This window comes from Rutidosis leptorrhynchoides, chromosome 11, assembly GCF_046630445.1.
Source record: "Rutidosis leptorrhynchoides isolate AG116_Rl617_1_P2 chromosome 11, CSIRO_AGI_Rlap_v1, whole genome shotgun sequence".
NCBI lineage: Eukaryota > Viridiplantae > Streptophyta > Magnoliopsida > Asterales > Asteraceae > Rutidosis > Rutidosis leptorrhynchoides.
The window spans coordinates 112,977,308-112,993,288 of NC_092343.1; the positions used below are offsets into that span (position 1 = coordinate 112,977,308).

General features: G+C 33.2%; 1 long non-coding RNA gene across 1 annotated transcript; it reads right to left on the reverse strand.

Moving 5' to 3' along the window:
• Positions 1-929: 929 nt before the first annotated feature.
• On the reverse strand, positions 930-1,968 carry LOC139876658 (uncharacterized). The gene is made up of 3 exons (XR_011768225.1): positions 1,877-1,968; positions 1,375-1,460; positions 930-1,076 (listed from the first exon to the last, which is right to left on the reverse strand). It is a non-coding gene; the product is annotated as an uncharacterized lncRNA (long non-coding RNA).
• Between the last annotated feature and the right edge of the window lie 14,013 nt (positions 1,969-15,981).

Below are 15,981 nucleotides of genomic sequence, written 5' to 3' on the forward strand. Positions count from 1 at the left end.
CTAACAAAAATGGAGAGATGACGATGTAGATGAAACACGTAAAAGGATAAAAATGGACATCACGTGACTGGCACATGGTGTCACTTAACCAGGAAATCTATACATGATGACTTTGCAAACCACGTGGCTCTCAAGTCTCAAGTCTCAAACTCCTTGTGTCGGTACCCCTTTCTTCTATTTATTTTAGTATTATTATTTTAACCTTTAAACTTAAAACTCAACTTGAAGGTTACTGAGCACTCAAAGATTAGCATAATATGAATGAAGTATATGACAATGCAGTTGATGGAAAGTTTTAACAGAATTTGACAATAGTGAAATTTTGGCAATAAAAAAGGCCACGGTCATTTGTACAGGGGCTAGCAAAAACTGGTATAAGTGAACAAAAATAATTTCAGTTTGGAACAAAAGACGATTGCATATATGTTCACTAAATAAGAAAGAACAAAGCTTGTTTAACAAACTTTTTATCTATTGTGAGACTATTTTCTTGAGGAATGAAAACTTAGCATACTGTCTAACAATTGCATGAAGTTTATGGGGGTATTGTACGTCTTTAAAGAATGACGACTCATTTTTTGCAAGTAATGCAAGAAGATGGGTGATAAAATTCCTAACCTCCGAAAATAGTAAATGCATCACCTATCCCTTCACCGCCTGCTTGGACACCTAATGCAGTTGCATTAGAATCCCTAGCCTTCCCTAAGTCGATATATCCTTATGATAACTCTGACTAGCTTTCTGCAACCAAATTGAAAACAAGAGCTATATAAGTATTGAAGTACATCGATCAACACACGGTTAACAAAATGTATAATGCAAGAGATGTTGCCTTCTTGAAATTGGAAGCCAAAGAATCTGAAACACCAACATAAAAAGCTTTAGCAAGAATCACTCGTACGAAGAAAAAATGAGCAATTTGAGGACTTTCTCTTTATCTTCGCTCATGCTAGACTTACTCTTGGTAACATTTTCGTTGTGCTTTTGACCAAGCTTGTGTTAGTTGATGCTTGATGAATTATTAGCTATAAATATTTTGCACAAGTCACACCCTTTTTGCCTTGACTAACCCAGTACTGAAAAGAATATCAATCACTCAATCAGTAAGATGGTATAATGTATAGATATAGAAATTACTAAGCGTATTTAGCGTAATTCACAACAAGAACTAAGCATTCTGAATTACTTTGGTCCGATTTCAATATTACTTAATTAAAACATAACATGGACAAAGGTACAGTTAAATGTCAGGCTTTATAAACCGTAAAATAGAACACCCATTTACCCCATATGTAACATAAACACTCGAATAATTAAAGTGATTCCAAATCTCCTGCTATCATGCCAATAGTTGATGAAGTGTCAGAATCATACCATAATATCAGAAGCATGTGCAGGGCCATGGGTTTGGATCATTTCTTTGATACGAAACCAACACCATTGGTCTATTCCTCTGGCGGCTACAAAAGTATAAAATGAGCAAATACACAAAATTTCCAATGGCTCTATAATTCAACTTTTGTAATACAGTGTATAACAAAAAATATCCTTATTCACAAATGTTAATATGTATCCTTAATCACAAATGTAAATATGTATCCTTATTCGGAAATGTGAATACGAGAAAAATTAATTCTTCCATCAGGCTGCATTGTTCACAAATCGTAATTAGTTCAACCGTTCATCAGAAACTATACTAAGACATCAAATATGGACAAAAAAAAAAACAAATTATAGCCTCAATCGAACAGCGGAGTAAATTTTATCTATAAAGATAGAATTTTTGTTATCACATGTGTCAGGTAAAGAGAATTCGCTGGGCAAGAAATCATATATATAACTGTATGAACATAAATAAATTCACAAAAATACTTACCCTTTAAGAATCATGATGTGTAAACGTAAATCAAATTCCTCAGAGATTAATGTATTCATCGTCTAATTGAAAGATTGAAGAACATCATTTAGGTGAAAATTTAATGGTAATTGTTACGCAAGAATTTTTTGTAAAAATAAGCTTTGAGATCCTGTACAAGCGTATAAGGAGTTTTAGGGTTATAGATGTAAGGGCCAATAACATATATCCCCCTATTAAGTACCAAAATTACATATATATTCAAATAAATACTATAATATCAAATATACCCAATTCATTTAAAAAAACACTAAAACCAATTAAACATAATTAAAATTCCAGTTATGCCCTTGATATTTCCTAGCGGATAACAACTAATCTTTCATTTCAGTTCAATTCCAAACAACCAAAACGCTTTTTTTTTTGGTGATCAACCACTCCAACTCATGTCTTCCAAATAATTAATCCCTCCTGTCTTCTAAATAATTCTTCTTTCCTGTATGTGATTAAAATTAACAATTAATGAAACTACTTATGTTGTTACTTGGATATGTCAGTCAAACGAAATGATTACATAAACTAGTCATTTCTTCAAAATTTGTTTGTAGATCAGTATAACGTAAATACTAAATACCCGCATGGCATCAATGGTAATCAATTCGAGCATTTATATTTTACCTTCAAACACAAGAACATGTATCGACTAATTAAACATCTTTATCATGTGCTAACTAGTTTAATGTTATATTTTCACTTGTAAAAAATGTTTGGCTGTACAGTCCCTTAGCACTCACGCAGCTTGTCTACTCTAAATGCAGGGCTGCCATGCTGCTATTAGGTTTAGTGAATAATTGATTCCTTAAAATTTCTATGTGTAGATGTAATATATTACTGAATAGGCCTACAACAAGTAATTTAAGTTCTCATAGTTGTCAGACAAGTATATATAAAAAACAATTACCAACTCTTGAATGGATGACATGTTCGGAGCGCAATTACTTCATTCTCACCCACTTTCACGACTTGTACTCTTTCCACATCTCCTATTACAATAAAACCCGTATTTGCATTACATATAATTTCAATGATCGCTTTTTGGAAATGTAAATAATAGGGAGCAAGAAATTGATACACCTTTTACTCGTCGATGGTTGATATGGATCATACCCTTCCTGCGGTGGATTTTTGCATGTCTTATCACGATGCCCATACTGGCCACATCGTGCGCATCGTTGTCTTCTTTTAGGCTCATTAGATGGTACAATTCTCTTTTTTTTTGGTCGTCCAGGTGGACGTTTGATTATTGGTGGGTATATCTTATCGTGTGTTGCTTTGGGCACCCATTGATCTTTTCCTGGCATAGGAGAAATTTCTAGAGCATAAGCCTCTTTGAATTTCTCAATTGTATAAAATTGATCAACATATTTATCCCAATTATTATCCCTTATGCTACCAATGAAAGCGGCTGCATGTTTACATGGAAGACCTTTCACCTGCCAAACTCGACAACTGCATGTTCGCTCATTTAATACAACCTCCCACTGTATTCCCTTGTATTTCACTTCAGCTCGATTATCGCTACTTCTGAGAACCTCGTATTCACCCAAGTTCTACAAAAGAAAAGGCAAATTAAGCAATATACATAAAGATACCCAATTACACATATTTTTTAATACATGGCCTTTATTCACTTTATTTACATTTCCAACAGTAACTATCTTAAGACATTCGTAACCCATATGACCATTCACAGATTGTAAAGTGAGACTTCAGATTTTTTTGATAATATAATAATTATAATAAATATAACTCAATATACTTACCTTGGAGATATTGTTAATATAACTTTTAGCAATCGGAACTAACGTACCATTCCACTTTTCTACTAGCTTCCTTTTTTTGTAAAACCGTACCATAAACTTTTCTCTAATGGCATCTAGTAGATCAACGACTGGTTGATTATGCAAGTCACCTATCCAAGAATTAAAAGCTTCAGAAATATTATTAGTAGTGTAGTTACACTTGGATATTGTGCCAAACTTGCTCCGACTCCATATCTTGTTATGGTTCTGATTAAGATATGTAATTGCTGCTTCCCGTACATCAAAGATTTCCTTTAGTAGTTTGTCATGCTCACTAGGGCAATACGTTCGTGCAGCACCCCACAATTTAGAGCTAAATAAGTCACCACGAAAGTGTTTCTTGAAATTACTATATAAGTGTCTAATACATTCTCTATGCTCAACATTAGGATAAACTTGAATGATTGCTACTTCTAATCCTTTCTGCATGTCCGATGAAATAACAAGACCATCTGGCACTCCAATTGCCTTTTTGAGTAACTCAAGAAACCACGACCATGATTTTGTATTCTCGGACTCAAGCACACCGTAGGCAACTGGAAATATGGAATTATTACCGTCAATACCTGTGGCAGCAGCTAGTACACCATTGAATTTTCCTTTCAGGTGACAAGCATCAAGAGAAATATAGGGACGACAACCACCAAGAAATCCATTAGAACAAGCATAGAATGAAATAAAAAAACGTAGAAACCGTTTCTGATCAGCCTTTAAATCAAAATCAATGTCAACAACACTTCCGGGGTTCCTATTTAGTAGTTCCGCTTTAAAATCTTCAAGTTGCATGAAAGAGTCCTCCCACTTACCATACATATCTGTGTAAGCTTGTTCTTTTCCTCTAAAAACTCTCATGTATGGTGCCTCAACATTGTAAGTTTTCACAAGCCACCTTTTCAGGTCTGCAACAGGGACATCTCCATCGGATCTTAGTTTGTCCGTAATTACACTAGCAATCCATCCTTGAGTGGCACATTTGTTACCGCTCATACTGCTTTGAGTACAAGAATTTGGTTCTACCAAACTTTTCACCTACAAGAATATTAAATAAACATTATAGTGTATGCTAAGCAAATGACACATGATGATATCAGTTGCAACTAAATAAGAAGGTTATCTTATAGCCACATAAAAGTTGCCAAAGTTGATTAAAAAATTATATATGACACAAACTAATAAGGCTAATTACGCAGATCAAACTTGAATCAAAGATTTCACTTGATTATAGCATAGGATATTAATAGCATGGACAAAACTTAAAAAAAAAATGATCAGTAAATGGATATATAAAGAATATGTACATGACCTGCATATAATGTTTCCAACATTTATTAGCACTTGCAGCCCCAATTGCAGTCCCACTTTCAGATCATTTAAATCCGGTTCAACTACTTAGACATTAATCATTAGATAATACACTTTCAGATCATTTAAAACAGAGTTTGGGATTTTAATCATTGTTAACTGTTCAGAACTGAAGTTGCCACCAAATTGAAGCCACGAGATACACTTTTGAAGACCATTTTAAACCCGTCCAAACTCGACAAAATAAAACATATCATATACCGATTTAAAGCTTGTCGGGTCTACTTTCTAATTTTTTTTTTCTTTTTTTCCAAAATTTAATCATTTTTAACTTACTAACCCCTAATATAGGCCGAGAGCCATGTTTTGCAACTTTTACTAAATTAGTAAATTTTTTATATGACAACTCAATTTCAATCTCCCTGACCCAAAAATGAGTCATAATTTTCCATTTAAACGTTTATATACCCAAAACTAGATGCATTGCATTTATTTTATTCAAAATATTTTTTAATAAACTATACGCTTACTTGAAAGGTAACTTTATCTTGCATGATAGAAGCATGAATTCGCCATTTACACTCTTTTTGTTTACACCTTGCTGTGAACCGTGTTGGTTCACTTTTCTCAATAAAGTACTCAAACTCATTTGCTAGCGCATAATGGTTCAAAGCTCTCCTGAAACTAGTCACATTTGGAAACTTTGAATTCTCTTTCATTTCTTTATTTTTGTCATTGAGTGAATAACATTCGGTTTGGTAATGCACTGTCTCATCTTCATGATCGGTACTGTGAGGGCTATGATAACTGTCTTCATTGTCAGTACAATAATCTGAATCATCTTCATCATGTGGTTCTTCAGTAAGTTGACCTTGACTACTACATCAAATGTACATACTAATTTAACAGTCATTTAATAAACACACATATATACATATACAAAAATACAGATTAACGTTACCTCGGTAATATAAAATGGCTATCGTGATTATGATCTGTCGTCACGTAAATGGTTATTTCTTTCTCATTCTGGTACATTGCAAGCATCCCCATGAAATCTTCATCAGAATTGATATCAATGTAAGATTGCTCATTTACATTATTGTCAACAAATTGAATCGAAAACACTAGATTGCTATTTAATGGATAATGCTTCGTGACTTCTTCGCTTAATTTGTTCAAGTTGTACGAGCTCGGGTCTATGTAAATACACTTTTGAGATCCAAAACAGTATCTACTCCTAGATGAGTTTTTGATCAATCGAAAGAAGCCTCCATATCTTAGTTTCAACTTGTACTTGGTTGTTACTTTCCTTCAAAATGAAAATTAAATTAACATGTAGCATTACAACTCAATAACAGAATATATTGTTGTTCAAAGTTGTGTAAACATACTCAATTAAAGGTGATTCTACAATGTTCTCCCATCTTGGTTCTAAATAATCATCATCAGCACCTTGATGCATCTAAACATAAGCACAAACATACTCAATGTAAAATTTGAATAAGAGAAATTAAATGAGGTTTTTCTAATCTATTTAATTCATTTTTGGTCTAGGACAAAAATCAAATGTTGATTGAGTCGCTATATCTTTACAAAAAAGTAAACATATGCTACAAAATAAGTTAATTATACATTGTTTCTACTGATCACTTGTTATAAATGCAAGAGATTTTCATTAGACAAAATTAGTTATATACAGCAAAACAATAAATTAGAAGTCCTAAATTGGATACTCCAACCCACTTTTGGAAGCTGTATTACCACGACCCACTCACAAAAAACATTAGGCATATCAATTTTTTGTGTACAGACTATCAACAAGCCTAATCAATAGAGTATTCTTAACAATAATGATTACTCCAACACAAATCAACAACTTTCATATAAAAAATAGTGAATCTGACCTTGTATAGCCTTTATTACTGAAGATATAATCAGCTGAATAAGATTGATTATGGAAGTTATTTGCCATATGTATAATCCAGTAGGAGGCAATCGTGGGTCGTTGAGAAGAAAAAGGGCGGGATTGATCGTCGCTGAACCTGGTAGAATCAAGTATGAGGCAATCGTGGGTCGTTGAGAAGAAAAAGGGCGGGATTGATCGTCGTTGAACGAGGGCATGAGGGTCATTATCAAGAGTTTTAGGTTTAATTTTATAGCTGGCTTGAGTTAATGGATATATGTGATTAGTTTAATAGTATAAATAAATTGGGTATATTTGATATTTCCTTACTTGAATGGGTAAATACGAGATATCAAAGATTAATAAGGATAAATATGATAAAAGCCCTAGATGTAACTAGTTGTGGAGCACTCGCTTCGCGCCGGGCTCCGTTTTGAATGCGATTTAAAAAAAAGTCTTTTCTTTTGTGGATATATTTTGTAAAAAAAGAATTTTTTTCGACATCTAACATTGAAGGATTGTTCCTTTTGTGAATGTTGCTTCTTTTAGCGTTAAAGTTAGTTGATCTATTTTGTAAATAAAAAAAAATTCGACATCTTTTGGTAGCATTGAAGGGTTGTTCCTTTTAAGAAAGTTGCTTCTTTTATCGTTGGAGACAAAAAAAAAATGTAGCACAGTAGTGGCTTATGTGGGTCCTACTGTTTGAGCGCAGTGTAGAAGCCGGTAAAGCGTGGTGGGTGTTTTTGGTGTTAGTGAAGAGATAAATAATAATTTATAATATAGGTATAAAGTAGGGGGTTTGATTTGTATTTTAATAAAAGTTAGAGGGTTGGTTTGTAAAAAATAAAAAATTGAATAGTACTATTCATAACAAATAAGATAAATTTTATCTATTAATTATATTGGTAATTTGCTATTCAGCGTGACGTTCATTCGCTGTTTGTAACGTAGTGTTTTTTTTAGACGGCTAAGATTAAAGGAGGATTTCTAATCTAAGGGTGTAGGCTTTGCCAAGTTTTTCAAAAAAAGGTGATGTAATTTAAGTTTTGTTATAATAAATAAAAGAGAAAGAGATATTTATAATTTAGGCGTTATCAACAAACTTGTTGATTCATAAACTCCACAAACCCAACGTTTTGTTTAGTTACCTGACAAATTATTTTTACTAAGATATACTGACGTAACTGAATTTTTACGTAACCATTCTCGGCCCTTTCCTGCCACTAGCCAACTCCAAATTATATGTTAAAATTATGACATGTAATATTACTTTCATATAAAAATATGTTAAAACTATGACATGCGAGGGCGAAAATTAGAAGGGACAAGGAAGTACCCGTCCTCAGTGGATTTGTAATTTTTAGTGCAACAATTTTAGATTTTTCAATTTTGCTCCGAGTGGATTTTTTTTCCAAAAGCCTCCATATTTTGCCCCAAAATCTTTAAATATTGCCCAAAAACCTTCAAATTTTGCCCAAAAACCTCCATATTTTGTCCCAAGACCTCCATATTTTGTCCAAAAAAAGTTGCTACGCTTTTAAAAAATTTTCTCCACAGGTGAAAAAAATTCCTACTTCCACCACTGATGACATGTAATATTACTTTCATACAAAACAACTCCCTAAACTTTCTCCCAAAAGTTTTACCTCCGGTACCTCAGAACAAACAAACCAACACCAGAAAGAAACAGAGAAATGAGGAGCGCAAGTGATTTCCTCTTCTATCTAAAGTTTTGATGAATCGTGATGGTAATAAACTAATAATAGCTATTACCTCTTTATTTCCGTTTGAAAATTAGACCTGTTTCAACCCCTTATCCATTTAGTCTGACCACATTTTTACATGTTACAGAAAAAACGAATAAAACAAAGATATATATATATATATATATATATATATATATATATATATATATATATATATATATATATATATATATATATATATATATATATATATATATATATATATATATATATATATATATATATGGGCAGGATTAATGGAGAAGTAACCAATCGGGGGGAAGCGGGGGAAGCAAAACAAAAAAAAAATTCTTTTTTTTGGAATTTTTTTCCGGCATCAAGATCACACGAAAATATGAACATTTAGAAATGACACTTCGTGATGAATGTTATTATTTAGGCGGAAAAACGATCAACAAAAATAACATTCAAGATAATATTGTTCGTGAAGAATGTTAACGTTTTTTTTTTCATGTTTTGTGAAGTAAAATTTAGCCCGATTTAGAGTTTAGGGTTTAGAGTTTGGTGTTTTGGGTTTATTCCATAAACTCAAAACACCAAACCCTAAACCCTAAACCCTAAACCCTAAACCCTAAACTCTAAACCGTTCGTGTTAAAAACTCAATCTAAATCCTAAATCTAAACCCTAAATCTAAACCCTAAACCCTAAATTTCTAAACCCTAATATCTAAACCCTATAAACCCTAATATCTAAACCCTAATATCTAAACTCTAAGAGCTAAAACCTCAACATACGCTCAAAAAACACGATAATTGTTATATATTACTTCTTCGAGCGTTTTTCCGCCAAAATAAAAACATTTATCACAAAGGGTCTTTATTAAATGTTCATATTTTTATCCCATCTATAATGTTCGTGAAAAAAGTTTTTTCAAAAAACGAAGAAAAAAAACTTTTTGCTTCCCCCCGCTTCCCCCCGATTGGTTACTTCTCTCTTGATCCTACCACTATATATATATATATATATATATATATATATATATATATATATATATATATATATATATATATATATATATATATATATATATAGTGGTAGGATCAAGAGGGAAGTAACCAATCGGGGGAAGCGGGGGGAAGCAAAGTCTTTTTTTTCGTTTTTTGAAAAAACTTTTTTCACGAACATCATAGATTAGATGAAAATATGAATATTTAATAAAGACACTTTGTGATAAATGTTTTTATTTTGGCGGGAAAACGCTCGAAGAACTAATATATACGAGTAACAATTATCGTGTTTTTCGAGCGTATGTTGAGGTTTTAGATATTAGGGTTTATAGGGTTTAGATATTAGGGTTTAGAAATTTAGGGTTTAGGGTTTAGATTTAGGGTTTAGATTTAGGATTTAGATTGAGTTTTTAATACGAACGGTTTAGAGTTTAGGGTTTAGGGTTTAGGATTTAGAGTTTGGTGTTTTGAGTTTATGGAATAAACCCAAAACACTAAACCCTAAACTCTAAATCGGGCTAAATTTTACTTCACAAAACATAAAAAAAAAACGTTAACATTCTTCACGAACAATATTATCTTGAATGTTGGGCCAATGCCGAAGAACAACCCAAGTCTGGCCCAAGTTGACGATGGCCCACCCCCTATTCCTAAATATTCTGGTAGTGATTACGTGCCTTGCAATCCAAATGATGGTTTTTCATCCTTAAATATTCTGGACTGATTCGAAACCAAACACGATGTCAATTAACACTGAAAAACAGAAATCGTGTAATTCCAGTGATGTCCTTCCAGGCTATCAACCTCCTTCGTTATATAAGGATGATATACATATATTCCTACCCAAGTTTCAAGCGGATCAGGTGGGCGAGAAAAGTGCACCTCCAAATATAAATGATAGTAATAATATTCAGGTGAAGGTGTCGACGGTTGAGGAAGAGATAAACAACAGGGTTAAAGACATACAAGGTAATGTTAATGTGAAGGCTCCATGTAATCCAAGTCTAAGCAACGATCGTGCACTCTCAAATGGTAACCACCGTCAGGGAAGTAACTCTTCTCCCACTTCGTTTTCTTTTTTAAATAATTATTTAAAATGAAGATAATCTCTCTAAATGTACGTGGGCTCGGGAAACTTGAAAAAGAAAAGTTTAATTGGTTAAAAAAAATTAATTCGTTTTCATAATCCGGACATCTTTGCCATCCAAGAATCAAAAAGGAAAAATGTCACTGATTTAATGATTGAATCGTTATGGGGTAACAAAAACTTCGAGTATATATTTAAACCATCGATGGGACTATCGGGTGGGTTAATAATGATATGGGACCCTTATAGATTTCGTGTATCCGGGGCGGTTGAAAAAGAATTTTTCCTGGGGATTCGTGGCCGTTGGGCGGGTAAAAATGTTGACTCTATTATACTGAACGTCTATGGGCCACATAATGATACTTTGAAACAAATATTCTGGGAAAGTCTTGATAATATTATGCAGGTTGATGTTGATGACTGGACTATTTGCGGGGATTTTAATGAAGTAAGGCGCAGGTCAGAAAGGAAAAACTGTGAGTTTATCGAAAATAGAGCAAAGATGTTCAATGATTTCATCGACAAGGCGAATCTGATTGAAATTCCATTAGGGGGCATGAAGTTTACGAGAATCAGCGATGATGGGTTAAAATATAGTAAACTGGATAGGTTCTTGGTCTCGAAATCGTGTTATGCATCCTGGGTTGTAATTACTACGTGCACTCTTGACAGAGATTATTCGGATCACTGCCCCATCATCTTGAAAGATTCGAATACTGATTTTGGGCCAAAACCAACCAGGATCTTTAATAGTTGGTTTGAGGATGAGAATTGTGTCAACTTGATAAAAGATGCGTGGAGTACCGGCATTCGAAACCCAAAGGCGAATTGTGTATTCCGTGATAAACTAAAGAATGTCAAAACTGTGTTGAAAGAAAAGTGTAACCCAAATTTTAACAGTTTAAATGTTGAGATCGACACCCTTCACAAAGAAATCTCTTATTGGGAAAATCTCATTGGAACTCGTGATCTCTCGGATGTGGAGATCGCATCGTGGTTAGATTCGAAAAAAAGTGGGCTCTTAAGGATAAGGAAAAAGCGGCCATATTAAAGCAAAAGGCTAGGATCAAATGGGTTGTTGAAGGGGATGAAAACAGCAAGTATTTCCACTCGTGTATTAAAAGGAGGCAAAACAAAAACAACATTAGGGGTATTAATCTAAATGGCTTATGGACGGAGAACCCGGATAAAATCAAGCTGGCTGCATTTTCATATTTTAAAAATCCTTTTAGCAACACAAATGAGCGTAGTTTCAAAAATCGAGGTCCATTAGAATAAATGCTCAATATCGACGATGTGACGACCCGGAAATTTCTGATTAATATTTAGATATTAACATTCGATTATTGATTCGATTAATATTTAGATAAGTTAACTAAAACGTTTAAGATGAACCAGTAAAACACTAATTTGCTACAGTATTTTTGAATTGCTACAGTACCCGAAAAGCTACAGTGTTTTCGAAAATCACTATTTGCCACAGTAAAATAAACTTTGCTACAGTAACTTTGCTACAGTAAAACGCTATTTCAAAATGAAAATATATATATATTATATATATATTAACAAATAGCGAGACGATGATTTATAGAAGTAAATGACCAAAACACTCAAATGTATAAGTTATATCTCGAGTGGTATAGTTTATGGATAATTTAAGACTATATTTTGACAAAGGTATGATTCACGAAACGTAAAGTACAAGTTTTCTCAGTATACGAAAGGATGTTCGAAAAACCGGAACCGGGACATAAGTCGAGTGACGACGTACGACTTATCGGAACGAAAATTACAAGTCAACTATGCACGTGAATTTAATATAATATATAATTAATTATATAAATTATATATATTATATATTAATATAAAAATATGTCGACAAGCTTCAGGACAAAAACAATGTGAGCTGGATTTAGAGGCCATGCGATCGCATGGCTATAGGCCTGTGAACCTATGCGATCGCATGGGAAGGCTGGACATGAGACATCTATAAATTCCAGTCGATTTCTGTTCGTTTACACACACATATACAACACTGATCTCTCTATTATTTATATTTATATTATTATTTATATTAATATTATTATTATTATTATTATTATTATTATTATTATTATTATTATTATTAAGATTAATATTATTATTATTAATCTTATTATTATTATTAGTAATATTATACATAAAATATTACGACGAGGTTATGAGCGTGTCACTTTCAAAATGGGTTTTCGAGCGGGATAGAGCTAAGGAAATTATGGGATAGAGCTAAGGAAATTATAGGTTATAGCTATGGAGGTTATGGGTAATGTTCGAGGATAATATTCGCAATTCAAACATAGTGTGTATCATCTCAGTAGCATCTACGTACTTTCTTGCAACATTGAATCACAATATTGATACGTGAGCATTCATATCTTATCTTTTATATATTAATTGTGTATCCATGTCTAGTGCTCGAGTATATATATTTATGCATGCTTGTATGCTAAATTTCATCGTTAAACATTTTATAATGAATCACGAATTAAATACATATATTACTGGTAAAAGGTATATGATATACATGTTTTTGGAAAGCTGGCGAAAAATCAATAACTTTTCATTTAGAAATCGAGTAATTTCGATGAACGAATTAAAAGATATGGTCAACTGAATTATGATTAACATTAATTGGAATTGCTTTTGAATCTGCAATTAATATTTAAACAACTTGTTTGTAAGATTGATAAATTGGATTTTTGAATATTACCAACCGATTAAATGAATCCTTATATAAGGCACATCTCGTTTTGTTGAACTATTGTCAAAATTGACCTTTTGAAACGACTTTGGATAACTTTTGTATGTCGATCTCGAGCATTAGGATTGTGATACACTATGACCTGACCTAGCTTGCTAGACATGTTTTGACCAACATATGTTCTCTAGGTTGAGATCTACGGTTATTTTGCATTACGAATTTCGGTCACATTTCAGTGAATGACCTTATATGCTGCTAAGGTGAGTTTCATATGATCCCTTTTACCCTTTACATTTTTGGGCTGAGTATACATGCAAATGCTTTATTAACTGATTTACAATATTTATATGCGTGAGTTTCATATGATCCCTTTTACCCTTTACATTTTTGGGCTGAGAATACATGCAAATGCTTTATTAACTGATTTACAATATTTATATGCGTGAGTTTCATATGCTCCCTTTTTAATTGCTTTTGCAATCTATATTTTTGGGCTGAGAATACATGCACTTTATTTTAAATGCAATGGATACAAGTACATACTAAATTCTACACCGAGTTTAAACCGAAAATCCCTTAGCTTTGGTAACTAGTAACTGCCGGTTATAAGAACTGGTGGGCGCGAGTAGTTGTATATGGATCCATAGGGCTTGACATCCCCGTCCGTTCCAGGAATAGAGACCCTAGCCTGAACTATAAAATGGACGTATGCTATTTGAGTTTAGTACACGTTGGTTTGCATGTATTGTACAAGTTGGTTGCATGTATGTTAAAATAGAGGTATTTATTATATATACGTTAAGTTTGGTTACCAAGGTGCTCAATTTCGTAGAATATTTTGATAAACGTTTTGGATGAAACAACTGAAATCTTGTGATCCGCCTTTATATACATATTATGCGAAACATTAAAACTATGAACTCACCAACCTTTGTGTTGACACTTGTTAGCATGTTTATTCTCATGTTCCCTAGAAGTCTTTCGCTGTTTGCTTATATGTTAGACAAGCTATGTGCATGGAGTCTTACATGGCATATTTTTCAAGGAAACATTGCATTCACCAAATCATCACCATGTATCTTATTTTGACTGCATTGTCAATGGAAGTACTAATGTAAACTATTATATTACGGTGATTGTCTATATTTAGAAATCATCAGATGTCGAAAACCTTTGATTTAAATATTCATTTATGGTGTGCCTTTTCAAAAGAATGCAATATTTACAAAATGTATCATATAGAGGTCAAATACCTCGCAATGAAATCGATGATTGACGTGTTCGTCCATATGGATTTGGAGCGATTGTCACAGCTGGTACCAGAGCGTTGGTCCTAGCGAACCAGGTCTTGCATAAGTGTGTCTAACTGATAGTTGTTAGGATGCATTAGTAAGTCTGGACTTCGACCGTGTCTGCATGTTAAAAGTTTTGCTTATCATTTCTTGTCAGAAATTACATGCTTATCATTCTTAAGTCTAGACACGTTTTCCTGCATTTATTGCATAAATAGTGTATAGACAAAAATTCATATCTTAGCGTATCTGTTAATGTAAACTTTTCCTGACATCTTCCGAAAATTTCTCCGTGATTTATGGAATTTGGTATTATATATACATATGTAAATTATGTATTAAAGAATACCAAACTAAATTCTATAATCTAATTCATATCAAAAATCATCTCCCTAATCCCGTATCTAGTTCAAATTTCTTAAACTCTGATAGCTATTCCGATATGGATATTCACCTGAATTCCGAAGATAGTGTAACCGGAATGGATCAACCAATCAGCCATCACCTATTCTAGATGAATTGGGGATGGGATCGTAGCCTACTTAATCATTGGAGACAAGAAGAAGGTGATCCCTTCCATCTACCACATTCCCCTCTTAGCGAAGAACCTGAAGCACTTACCGGCGAACCTGTTCGAGACACCATTTTTCTCTCATTTTCAGAGTATCTCGTCACGATAATATACTATCTCAAATTCTTAATCTTATTCATCCACTCTTCCGAACCGACAATCACCCCGGTGTAATAGAAGAAGTCAACGAGCTTCGAGCTCGGGTAGTGGCTTTGGAGAATGTAATGCAAAGGTTACAAGCACCAGCAGCAGCACCGGCAGCAACAGTACCACCATCAGCAACACCAACAGTACCATCACCACCACCAACAACAACATCCGCATCCCACACCTCAACATCACAATCTGTACCTCGAACATCAACGTCGTACGCACCATAGATACCAAGGAATACCAACAACAACAAACGATGAAGTATTGATTCATAACTTCATCGAAGAAATATTTTGCAGAGAATATGTAGTTTCTAAAAGTTTTAGATATTATATATTCTAGTCCTAGTCGAAAACCAGATGAGATTAATATTATGTTAACTCATTAAATCCATGATTACATCTAAGGAAAATATATATGTAGGTGTATTTTCATAAAGATTGTAATTAAGAAAATTCTTTTGTACAAACTGTTAATGGTAAGAATATTTTAACGGGTA